Here is a 12,007-nt window from a genome sequence, read left to right as displayed (position 1 = left end):
TTAAAACATTTTTATTAAATATGAATAATAGTCTCTATTATTTAAAATATAAAAAATTATATTTCAATACCATTTAACTTTAAAATTCTTTGTTTTTCATTTCAGCCCCTGCTATGTAAATCAAATTGATGATGGGCTCAGTTAACTGAATGTTTGGAAGAAAACAGATTTTGTGGTAAGTCAATCATTTCTTGCTGTTTGCAAACTCTGCCTGAGAATGATTAAAAATAAACACTGACACATACTCTATAAACTCAGTATAAACGTCATAGAACCTACCAACCCTTCTTGATTTGTACTCATGGGTGCCCAGAGATTCCAATTTTGTCATCTTAATTTTATAAATCTCCAAGGGAAAAAATTAAATGGTTCTTACCATACGATGAGAAGCACGATAGGAACTCTCTCGTTATTGGAACTTTCTGAGACAATAATATGCAAAACAGGCTGATCTTACAGCGGAAGACCTTTAAGTTCCCTTCAAACTCTAAATTTTATGATTCTCTGCTTTTATGTTTGTTGACCAAAGGACAAGGGGGAAAAAAAAGCAAAGATAAGCACACATTTCTCCTTTGCGTGTGAACCTTTGTTTTGGCTTGGAATGCCCACTCTTGGAGACAGATACAGCCTTGTGAGTCACATTCTTGCCACCATCTCCATGCTTGTCTTTGAGATTGTCACTGAGAGGGTGACACACCTGGGAACGACCCCAGTTCCCAGAACCATAATTCTAAATAGCATCCTAGCACTCTCCAGATTGCAAGGGTTCCCTTGTAAGGTGAGAGACCCTCTCTCCTGGACGTTTGTTTATTTTGCAGTTCACAAAGGTAAGGGACTCCTTTGTGAACCATTTGCTTGGAATTTAAATGTATAGGATTGCTGACAGAGTGCTGAAAATTCATCCCATGGTGGATTTAGCATTTTCTTTCTCTGAGGGTGGGTCCCCTCCCTTCTGCCCCAGCCAGTTAGTCTGACTGCGAGCTGAGGATCCTGGTGATGGTTCTGTCTGTCCCCTGCTGACCGCTCTTGGCCATCCAGCCGCTCACAAGGGTTCCCTCACCGCGGGTTTGTTTGGAGGGCTCACTTCCAAAACAAAGATTAAAATGCCTTTTCTCTTTAATAGTCTCACTGAACACTGTTGCTTGTTAATGTTCAGACGCTAATAGCACTGGAAAGAGTCGTTGCTTGTGTCAACTCATCAAGTAGTCTAAACAAGCCTGCTGGAGGCTGGCCAGTTCTGGCCAGTCATTGACCACAGACACGATCTGGAAGGCTATTACAACTTGTGCAAGGGAGAGGTGGCTCTGCTTCCTGTCTAGCCCACTTCCCAGGGACTGTCCCCAGAAGCGCTGGAATGGGGAGGGGGGGAACGGGGGGGGGTGTGCAGCTATAGACTTAAGATGTGCTTTATTTTTTTAGCCCCCAAATTGAGATGTGTGTAAAAGCTTCAGAAAAGTCAGAAATAAGAGCATTATCTGAAGTGAGGCCTGGCAGCTGGAAGTTTATAATTGAGTTTTGCGGTTAGAGTTTTTGTCCTGCTTGCGTTTCTGGATGAGTGAGCGGGTGGGTATGTAGAGTCCCCTTCTCTGGATGATTGTGGTGCCTTTTCAGGGATATCTCTGGTCTTTGGATTCACCACATTTATCCCAGCCACATGCTTCCTGTCCACGAAAAGAGCTTTTTGATCATTGCACATCCTTTAATAAGACGTATGTAGAAAAATCTTGGAGTATGCCCTTCGGGCAACAGCAAAGGACAAACTAAAAAACTGAAAAGATTATATTGAAAAGGTTTTTTGCGGAGGTGTGCTTGCTTTCTAACTCTGGTACATTCCTCAGGCGGGACAAAAGTGGGTATATCTGTTACAGTGCATACAAGATCCAATTTTTAGCTCATTATTTATTTGAGAACATTTTATTAATCACTCATTCTATGCCAAGAACCATGCTAGATATCAAGGATTCAAAGACGAAACAACAGGGTCCTTGCTCCCAAGGAGCACATGCGCTTGAAATAAAGTAATTGTTCTGATGGAGGGAGGTAAAAAGCACCCAGGAGAGGATGTGGGAGAACCTGGGGAGGCTTGATTAAAGAGATTGTATTTGAATCGAAACTGAAAGGACTATGGGGATTTGTCAGATGAAAAAATCAGGAAGTTGGAGGGAGGGGGGCTCAGCTGCAGCCAGATCTTCAGAGGCACAGAGCCCGGCAGGTATGGTTACCTAGGGAAATCCAGATCTTCTCCTGCCATCACAGAAAGGAGGAGGGATGGAGGGAGAAGGAGCTGGATAGAGGGACCGATCATTCCGTGCCTTGTAAGTTGAGTTTAGATTTCACTCTTCATGTAATGGTACATGATCGAAAAGTTCCAAACAAAAAATTGATGTGGTCAGATTTGCGGGTGAATAAAGAAATCACTTTGGAAAAATGAATGCATATACAAGAGGTCTACTCATCACTTGGCGTCTGGTCACCAAGGCTGATCAGGGCATAGAGAAAAAGCTACCTATCTCCCTGTCTGTCTGTCTATCTCAATCATGATCCATAATGGATTTAAAGAGCTTTCCGAATCCTATCTCCAGGCTTATGGAGACCATTGGGAAATGTGTCGAGCTGTCCCAGCATTCTGTCTCTGTCTAGTCTCTGTCTCACTAGACACACTCTTGCTGCTTTTCCCCAGCATCCTGTGATGCCTTGCTATTTGAGTTCAGTGATCTCAAGACTTTTCAAAACATATTCAAACCCAGAGGAAAGCCGTGATAATTAAAACAGATGATATTGGTACAAGATTAGAAAGATATATCAATGGCAGGCCTAGTTGATTCAGAATCAGACTCTAGTACGTATAAAATCTTGTTATATGAGAAATGAATCATCATACATCTTTCATGAAAAAGTATGATTAATATAAATGATTAATAAATAACAGAGAAAGTTCAATTTCACAAGTAATCCAAAAGGCTAATTAAAACAAAAATAAGATAAAATACACTGTTAGATATGAAAATTCAATATAATGCCCATGAGGTATAGGTGAGAAAGGCAGTCTCTTACTCAGTGAAAAATACAACTTTTCTGGAAAAGCTTTTATGTTTTAAAACCTGTTTTAAAAATATTCGTACCCTCGATCTTGTGATTTCACTGATAGGAGTACATTTTAAGAAAAAACAAGAATTAGACAAAGATTTATGTACAAAAATGTTCTTTGCAATGTTATGTATAATATTACACATTCTAAGGAGAGATGATTTATAAAATCAATGATGCCAATAACCATTCTCTTCCCCGGAAGTAAATATTTACTGAGCTTCTGTTACAACCCAGTGATCAATTTATCTCTTATAATCTTCCTGTGCTACAGATGAAGAAACTGGGGCTCACAGGGGTTTGATAACCTGTCCGAGATCATATCATTTTGGCGATTACCCACATCTGATGTCAAAGTCATGTTCTTTCCATCACATCTCACTACTTCTATTTATAAATATGTATCCATTGTTTGCTTAAAAAATATCTATAAGTAGCTTCACGTCTCTTTCAGTTTTTCCAAACTTCCAGAACACGAGAGAGTTCTGCCTCTGGATTCCTGGGTGGGCAGGGAGGGCAGAGCGAGTGCCTACAGTCTGAAGAGTCAATGAATTCATCTGCCGGTTAGATCATTCATTTCCCAAGAAAAAAGACTGAGCCATAAGAATGCAATGTTCCTCCTGAGAATCTTCTGTCTCTTATTCTTGGAGCCAATCCAGGAGAGATGAGCACTTAAGGCACTGAGGACCTCCCAGACCGGAGTCGTAGTAAATATTGACTGGTCCCTTTACGTTTGGTGTTTACGGTCATTTATAGGGCTACCTCTCTAATGGACAGCCAGCTTCTCAGAGTTAAGGAAGTACAGGACCATCAGTGCATTGAACATAGAGAGAGTACACTGTCTAGTGGCAGAAATAGAGGACTACAGTTATTTCTCAACAGGCAGTGGCTTGACTCAGTCCTAAAAAGAGGCACTGGTTGGCTTCAGTTTTTGTCAAAATGGAAAGTGGAAGTAAAAATAAACCACCAGCCTCCCAGGATCAAAGGTCCATTCACCCATCGTTGCAAATTGCCAAGAAACACATTACAGGAACACCAAGTGTTGATGGTCAACAGAGAGGTCATAAAATAAATAACACTGTTTGCCTCCTACTTATATTTTCTTACTTTGAAGGTGTTTGGCACACTCGTTTGCATTATTATTACAGAGCAATACGCTATTCCACTATCTCTAGATACAACCATTGGCTAGTTTCAGCTTTGGACTTCTAAGTAGCAGGAAGCAATAGAAAAGATCCCGTAAGAAAGTCCCAGAGAAATTTCTCTTTCTCTGCCTTCTTTCTCTTTATCCACTCCTCTCTTTTCCTTTCTTTCCACAAGGAACAGAACTGTGTTGTGTTTCATTAAATCCAAGTTAACACTGTTTATACGACTAACCAAAATTTCAGGTATAATTAAGAAAAAAAAACACTGTCAATTAAATGACACAAAACTTTTTTTAAAACAAAATTTCTGTTTTGTTCTTATTGAAAGAGCTCATTGTTTTGTTTTGTTTTATTTTTTATATAAAGGAATGTCCTTTTTTTTTTAAGATTTTATTTTATTTATTTGACACAGAGAGAGACAGCCAGCGAGAGAGGGAACACAAGCAGGGGAGTGGGAGAGGAAGAAGCAGGCTCCCAGCGGAGCAGGGAGCCCGATGTGGGGCTCGATCCCAGGACCCTGGGATCAGGCCCTGAGCCGAAGGCAGATGCTTAACGACTGAGCCACCAGGCACCCCTGAGAGAGTTCATTTAACCTTATTTAGACCTAGATTTTTCTTTATTATATGTTGTTGTCTTGCATACATAAAAAGGAAAATACACACAAAATCGGTAGGTTAAAAAGCAGCTTCATTCAGTGTTTACTCTCCTTACTGATTTTTCAATTCAGAATTTTTCTCCACACACAATATTGTTCTCTATGCTACCAAAAATGTTGTTTTTGCAGCACAAGAGTGCTCCACTATTATCTCTGGATTTTCTCCCAAGTCACAGACACCCATTTCTGCAAATACTGGTAATTGCTTGATCTCACGAGATCAAAGGAAGGTTTTCAGACAACAGCCAGAATTCATATTTCTTCCTCAGATTATCTTGCAACAGTTTGTTGACTAAAATATTGAAGAGTTGCAATTATCCAGTCATGCTTCCAGAATGTCAACCAAGTTCAAGGTTATGGGAGCAAAAGCAAAAACAATTATGTTAGGACTTCCACCGGGCCAACAATGATTATATGATGCCGTTATTGTACAATTTCAAAGATGTTAAAATGTAAGTAGGTAAAGTGTGGTGGAGAGGAGTGTATCCTAGAATTGATGAAATAAAGTTTGTTTGCAATTTCCACTGCATTCAGAGCACAGGATATAGGTTAGGGCTTAGGCTTGGGTAGTTGTCTTCTGATCATTATTTACTCCAGGTCTGAGTTTTGGTGTCCTCTCATCCTATGCTCTTACGGTATCCTGCAAAGGATTTCGACAGTGTTTGCAGGCTGACCCCAATGGCTTTATGGGAAGTGCTAAACCATTTATGGTCTCCAGGGAGCCTAACTTAACATCAGCATACAGCTTTTATTTTATTTCTAACATTTCCAATTTATAGTGATTAGTTTTTAAAAAATATAGATCCACCTTAAAAGGAATCAAGTTTTGGGGCCTTTGGGTGGCTCAGTCGGTTAAGCGTCTGCCTTCGGCTCGGGTCATGAACCCAGGGTCTTGGGATCAAGCCCCTGCATCGGGCTCCCTGCATAGCTGGGAGCCTGCTTCTCCCTCTCCCTCTGCCACTCCCCCTACTCGTGATCTCAGTCTCTGTTCAAATAAATAAATAAAATCTTAAAAAAAAAAAGGTATCAAGTTTCTTTGTTTTTCTTTCCACTCTAAAGTTTGAACACATCAGACTGTATTAGTCTTCTGTGAACCCTAGCAGGGAATCTGAGCCAGTTACCTGAAAACAGATAGGCGGGAACATGCCTCTACCTTTAAACTGAAGTGAGGCCAATTCTTATGTTGACTTCGTTGAGGTTACATTGGGAGCATGAAATGAAACCCAAAAGTCAGTAAGTAGCACTATGGCAAAGTGTTTTATAGTTTAAAGGAAGAACAGTCCCCAAATTGAATAGATTTGTTTAGGATGGAGGTAAGGGAAAGATATAAGAAGAAGGAGGAGAAGGAGACCAGAAAGTGAAAAGTTATCTCCAAAGAGATAAAATATTTGAACAATATTTCAAATACAAACAATTTCAAGCACACATTATATTTGGAATTGGCTTAAGTCCGTTGTATTTTTTAAAAAACCCTTAATTTGGGGCGCCTGGGTGGCACAGCGGTTAAGTGTCTGCCTTCGGCTCAGGGCGTGATCCCGGCGTTATGGGATCGAGCCCCACATCAGGCTTCTCTGCTATGAGCCTGCTTCTTCCTCTCCCACTCCCCCTGCTTGTGTTCCCTCTCTCGCTGGCTGTCTCTATTTCTGTCAAATAAATAAATAAAATCTTTAAAAACAAAACAAAACAAAAAAAACCCCTTAATTTTTAGGAATAAGCTATACTGTGTTAAAACAATATCACTCAGGTCTGCTCCATAAATCACAATGAATTTTGGTCCTGAAATCGATGACATCTTACTGTGGTCAGCTGTTGTGTAATTGTATAGTGTAAGACTTCCAAGTTCAAGACCGAGACTCTGACCAAAGCCAGGAAGCAAAAATACAACCTTGATATGTTCCACACAAGGAACGAAAACAACAGAAACGTTAGACTCCTTGTGTACAGATTATATCTTTAAATAATCTATAAATAGTTTTGTGAAGTCATTAAGTTTTCAGCTAAAAGATATGGAAAAGCATCATCGTAGTCCAAACATGTCACAGGGAATGTTAACTGTAGTCACATTTACTTCCACTTCACTTTGTATTGACCTCACGTACGTCTCATTAATTAGAACCGCACATTTTTAAATGTGGCCAAAATTGTTTCAGTTTTGCATTTGACAAAATTTCAAACCCAAAACCTATGAAGGTGTTTCTTCTTTTTTTCATCTAGATAAACAAGTAGGAAACAGGCTCTCTCATGATCCTGTCCTTTTGTTCCAAGAAGCTGTCTGCTTGCAACACCAAATGACACTTTCATATTTCATATTAACTCTTCATAAGATAATATGAACCATGGTCATATTATCCCGTTCTTGGTAGTGGTTTCCAGTCTAATTGTCATTTTTCTGGTTAATCATTTTTTCCCAAAAAGACCCTTCGGACAATTACAAATAGAAAAGAATGTAACGAAATTAACAGCTATTTATCTGTATTTCTGGAATATTTTAAACGTCCCTCATGTTTCAGCATTTTCTCTACAATTGTATTATACAAGAATTCTTAAATGATACAAGCAAATCCTTAGCCCTGTTCAAGTTCTAGCTAATTCCAAGCTAATCCTTAGCCTTGTTCAAATTCTCACAAACCCAAGCTTAATGAAGAACACACCGGTGGGATGGGTAGGGGAGAGGGATGCGTATTATAAGTGCCCTCCTGGAGTTGGCCAGGCCACCTAGGCCAAGGGGGGATAAAAGCAAAGGATATGAGTCATAATGGCAACAAAGTAAAGGTCTGTCATTGATTGGAAGGACCAGCCCTTGTATCTGTTGTAGTCCCAGCTTCCTCCAACCTGCTCTGGGGCCATAACAAGATCTCAGGTGATGCCCGGCTTGTCCTTAGGGAAATCATCGCAGCTGCTGTAGTTTATTCTCTCCCTATGTCTGTTCCTGCAGTGTGATTTCTTTCCTTTCTTCACCTTTCCTGCACACATGTACACGCATACCTGGACCCAAGCACACACGTGCACAAGCATATACACGCACAGACACGCACACACACACAGGGGCTGAGGGCCAATGAACCATTATGAGCCGGAATTCGGGGTGCTGTTCATGAAGTTTTTGAACTTCAAGTTCATACACTTCCCCTGCCCCAGGACCCTGCCTGCCTTCTGTGCCAGGACATAGACTCCTCTTACCTCCCCAGGAACAATTCTGTTTCCAACAGCCAGTTCCCCAATTCTCTCCCCCCCAGTTCTGTCCCTCCTTCTCTGGGGGACTCACAACAGTGTCAGAGGTTATAAAAGGTTATTATCTTCATCTTTTAAAGAGACAGCCCAGGCAGAACAAGTATGATAAGGGCCAAGGAACTCCTCAGGTTCTACGCTCAGATGACCCAGGTGGGCATGTAATTCTGGGCCTAAAAATCAGTAACCCAGAATTTGGGCCCTTTTGATTCCTCTATTCATGAAATGGAAGACTATGTATCCTGCAAGCTAGAGGATTATGAACAATGTCTAACATCCACCCCGCACACCAAGTTTCTGTTCAGAGCGACCAGCACAAAGTATTATGTCAGGACAGGATGAGGTATTTTGCCAGCACGTATGAACCATGTTCAGAACATTAATGCCTTCGTCCTTTCTTTCAGAAACCCTGAAGCCCTCCTGCCATTGAAATAACATGGCTGCGAGCCTATACTTCTGTCTGAGGTAAAAGCGTGCCTGTTACAAAAACGTCATGAACTTGACTGGCTGGAGGGTTCATGTTTTCTGTCGGCATGAGGTTCATGAGAAGTTGGGAGGGGACACACATACTGACTCCTGTTGATTCTCACCCTTATTTTACGCCGAAACACAGCCGAAACTGAGTTTTGCTTGACTTCCATCTGAAACCATAATTCACCTCAAGTTTACTTGACATGGGCCCCTACCTCGTTTAGGACTTGAGGCAGGTTCCCTCATTTTGTGAGTTCCAGCAAACCTCTCGGCGAACTTGGCCTGAATTTGAGGTTTTGATGCAAAGTTTGGAGTTTTCCTTCAGGAGCTTCATAAGATCCTTGGCTATCTTGGGCCACAATCTGAAATCCCATCAGACTCACCTCAGACCATATGGAGTAAAGACAGAGACCTCTATGGCTCTCACTCACGCGCTGTGCATTCATGCCAATGTTCCTATATCCTCAGCGGACCTCCCTAGATTTCTACAGGGAATGCTTTTTTCTTTTTGTACAAAAGAGAAAAAGAAAAAAAAAAGAAGACGTTAGATATTAGTCTCTGCGGCTGCTAGAAATGAACTGGTCAAAAAGACTATCAATTCCTTGACACTCCATTACATATGTTGAAGAATTGTTTCCAAAGTGTTTGCTTTTTTTTTTTTTTTTTTTTTTTTTTTTAAAGATTTTATTTATGTGACAGAGAGACAGCCAGCGAGAGAGGGAACACAAGTAGGGGGAGTGGGAGAGGAAGAAGCAGGCTCACAGCGGAAGAGCCTGATGTGGGACTCGATCCCAGATCGCCGGGATCACGCCCTGAGCCGAAGGCAGACGCTTTAACGACTGCGCCACCCAGGCGCCCCGCAAAGTGTTTGCTTTTTATTACCCTCAACCGACATGTTTGCCGCTCTTAAATCCAATAACCACCCCCAATTGTATACAGTATGAAGTTCTTAAACTATGATTTCCAATTATTCTGGTAACTCTGTGAGAAGGCTCATTATGTAATATCAATTAGAAAAGTCACAGAAATTCTAGTGAGTCCTTGACTATATTTTTCTTGAACGGTGCTGGTATTTGTAACAAGTGAGACAACATAAAGTTGTATATTTTAAAGTCTGGGACTTATACCGTTGGTTTTCCCTGGGCTAGTTATTGTCCCAATGTGAGAATCCATTTCCATCGTAAGTTCTCATTTGTACTGAAATGACTCTCATTTTTATGGTGAACTATATTTTGTTGCTGCTTGCTGTATAGTAATAGCAGGCCATAACTTGAAATGGAGCGAACCCACATAACATAGAGAAACTTCTATTCGTTTTGACAGTGGGGAGAAATTCCCGTTTCCTTTGGTGAGTAATGCAAACGAAGGGTTTTTCTCAGTGATAGTGCTTTAGGAGGCATCTGGCTGCAAAGTATTGGGTTTTTCCAGAGAATAGTGCTTTACGATTGATTTCCAAGTTATTTCTCGAATCCTCAGGAAACAGATTAGCTTTGCAGCATAGCTTTATTTATTCAAACATATCAGAAATCAAAGTGAGTTTGAACTGGTAAAATGTCTGAATTGAAGATTATTTGTAAAGAAATGCATCTGGATTCCTTTTAAGGATATACGGTCATTGAAACATAGCTAATAAAGTTTCTAAGCCAAATCCTTTGAAGGAAACTCTTTCATGAATAGAAGAGACAGCTGAGAATAAATTATAATCAGCAAGTCAATTGTTTCTAATAAGTGGGCTCCTGAAAACTGTTCCTTTAAGATTTGAGATTCTCCTCGAGTCCACTTTTCACTATTAATTTTCTGGGTACACTTTGTGCTCACAGAGAATGCAGACATATGCTCCAATCCAGCTTCTGAATCAGTGAGGCTCATGAGAAACTGGGGGCACTACCCAACCCGTAGGGGGCTGCGTCACTGGCCGGTTCAACTCTCATGGCTGGCCACATTGTCTGTGTTGTCTTCCATTGCCCTCACATCCTAGACAAGTAAATGTACTTTCTCTCAACCCCCATGTTCTCTGGGCCTCAGTGGGCTCATTGTCCCAAACCCAGATCACCATCCAGCTTAAAGCGTTCTCATCCATCTTTCTTTCCTCCTCCCCGGAGTTCAATCAGTGACCAAGAAGAATCCAGCCAATGATTTCCCAACCCTCTCACTAACTTACCTCCATCTGTCTCTGTTTTCTCTGGCAGAATACTGGCTGAGGAACTTATCTTTTGCCCCCTGGCCAAGCCCTGGTCTTCTGGAGAGCCTCTTCACCTTAAGCGCTCTCCTCTGTCAATCCGTCCCTTAGAGCACTGGGGATTTAACTATCTCTGATCCCACCAGCCCTCTGCTCCCAAACCCCCAATGGCTCCTAACGCACAGCTCCTGGCCCAGTCTTTGGTTGTCTCCACAAGAACCGACCCCAGCTCTTCACAGTGTGAGTTCCTGTTCCCTCTTGGTGAACCTCACCCTTCAGCACATCAGATGATTTGCTGTTGCCTTCCAACCTCTTTACATATTCTCATGCCGTTCCCCCATTTTCCTCTCAAAATCCCATCAGTACTTCAGAGTCAAAAACAAATCTTGAACTTTCCTTACAGGCGTGTCACGCAGGGAAGCACGAGCCGTATTTGTAAGGACATGGTCATCGAGTGCCTTTGTACATGTGTGTGTCACATATGTGTATGCATCTTGCTCTCAGAAAACACAGAACATTCACCCGTATAATCTCATTTCATTCCTACACCAAACTCATGAGATGGGCAATATCAACAGTGGACAAATGAAGACGCTAAATCTGGGGGAGCTGCATGGGTTACCCAACGTCACCCAACTAGCAAGTGACAGAAGCAGGTTTCACACTCAGACCTGGTAACACCAACTCCGGGGTCTCCTCAGGCCAATCACAATGACCTCCTCGCTAATGGGACAGCGACGTGGATGAAGTGATTTCTGTAGCAGACGGGAAAAGAGGCAAGCCCACGAGGGTCATGGGAGGCTTCTGAGAAGAGCAGGGGCATGATCCAAGCCCCGCTGCGGGAAGATTGATCTGGTGGGGCTGCACGGAGGGGATGCGAGCAGGAAGGCCCTGCTGGAAACCAGCTCAGGCTTCTGAACCGCTGCGGTCTTTGTGTCCCCCTCCAGAGGCCTGATACCCAAAGCCAGGGCTGCATGAACCGGTTATTTATCTGTTTACTTACTCCCTTCCTGTGAGTACTCTGCTTTTGAGCACAAAGGATTTAAGGTGGTTTTAAACTGTTTTGTATTTTACAACAAGATGAATACAACAACTAGGTCTTAGCTCCTCCACTCGATGTTGAGGCTTGAGCATAGAAAGTACGCATTTTGCACCTTCCTACTACCCACGGTTAGACAGGGGGCCACGCTGACTGCGGACGCTCGGGACCCAGTGAATGAACACGTAAGTGAATGACAGGAC

At 41.9% G+C, this 12,007-nt stretch overlaps 1 long non-coding RNA gene across 1 annotated transcript in view; it reads left to right on the top strand.

Annotated features, from left to right (window-relative positions):
- LOC130544481 (uncharacterized) overlaps positions 1-10,234 on the top strand; it is a 62,914-nt gene extending 52,680 nt beyond the window's left edge. Inside the window, exons 2-3 of the long non-coding RNA XR_008960787.1 lie at positions 106-175; positions 8,520-10,234. This is a non-coding gene — a long non-coding RNA (uncharacterized LOC130544481). The remainder of the gene's footprint in view (positions 1-105; positions 176-8,519) is intronic.
- The last annotated feature ends 1,773 nt before the right edge of the window (positions 10,235-12,007 follow it).

This window comes from Ursus arctos, unplaced genomic scaffold, assembly GCF_023065955.2.
Source record: "Ursus arctos isolate Adak ecotype North America unplaced genomic scaffold, UrsArc2.0 scaffold_21, whole genome shotgun sequence".
Lineage (NCBI taxonomy): Eukaryota > Metazoa > Chordata > Mammalia > Carnivora > Ursidae > Ursus > Ursus arctos.
This window is presented reverse-complemented; position numbering and strand designations above follow the sequence as displayed.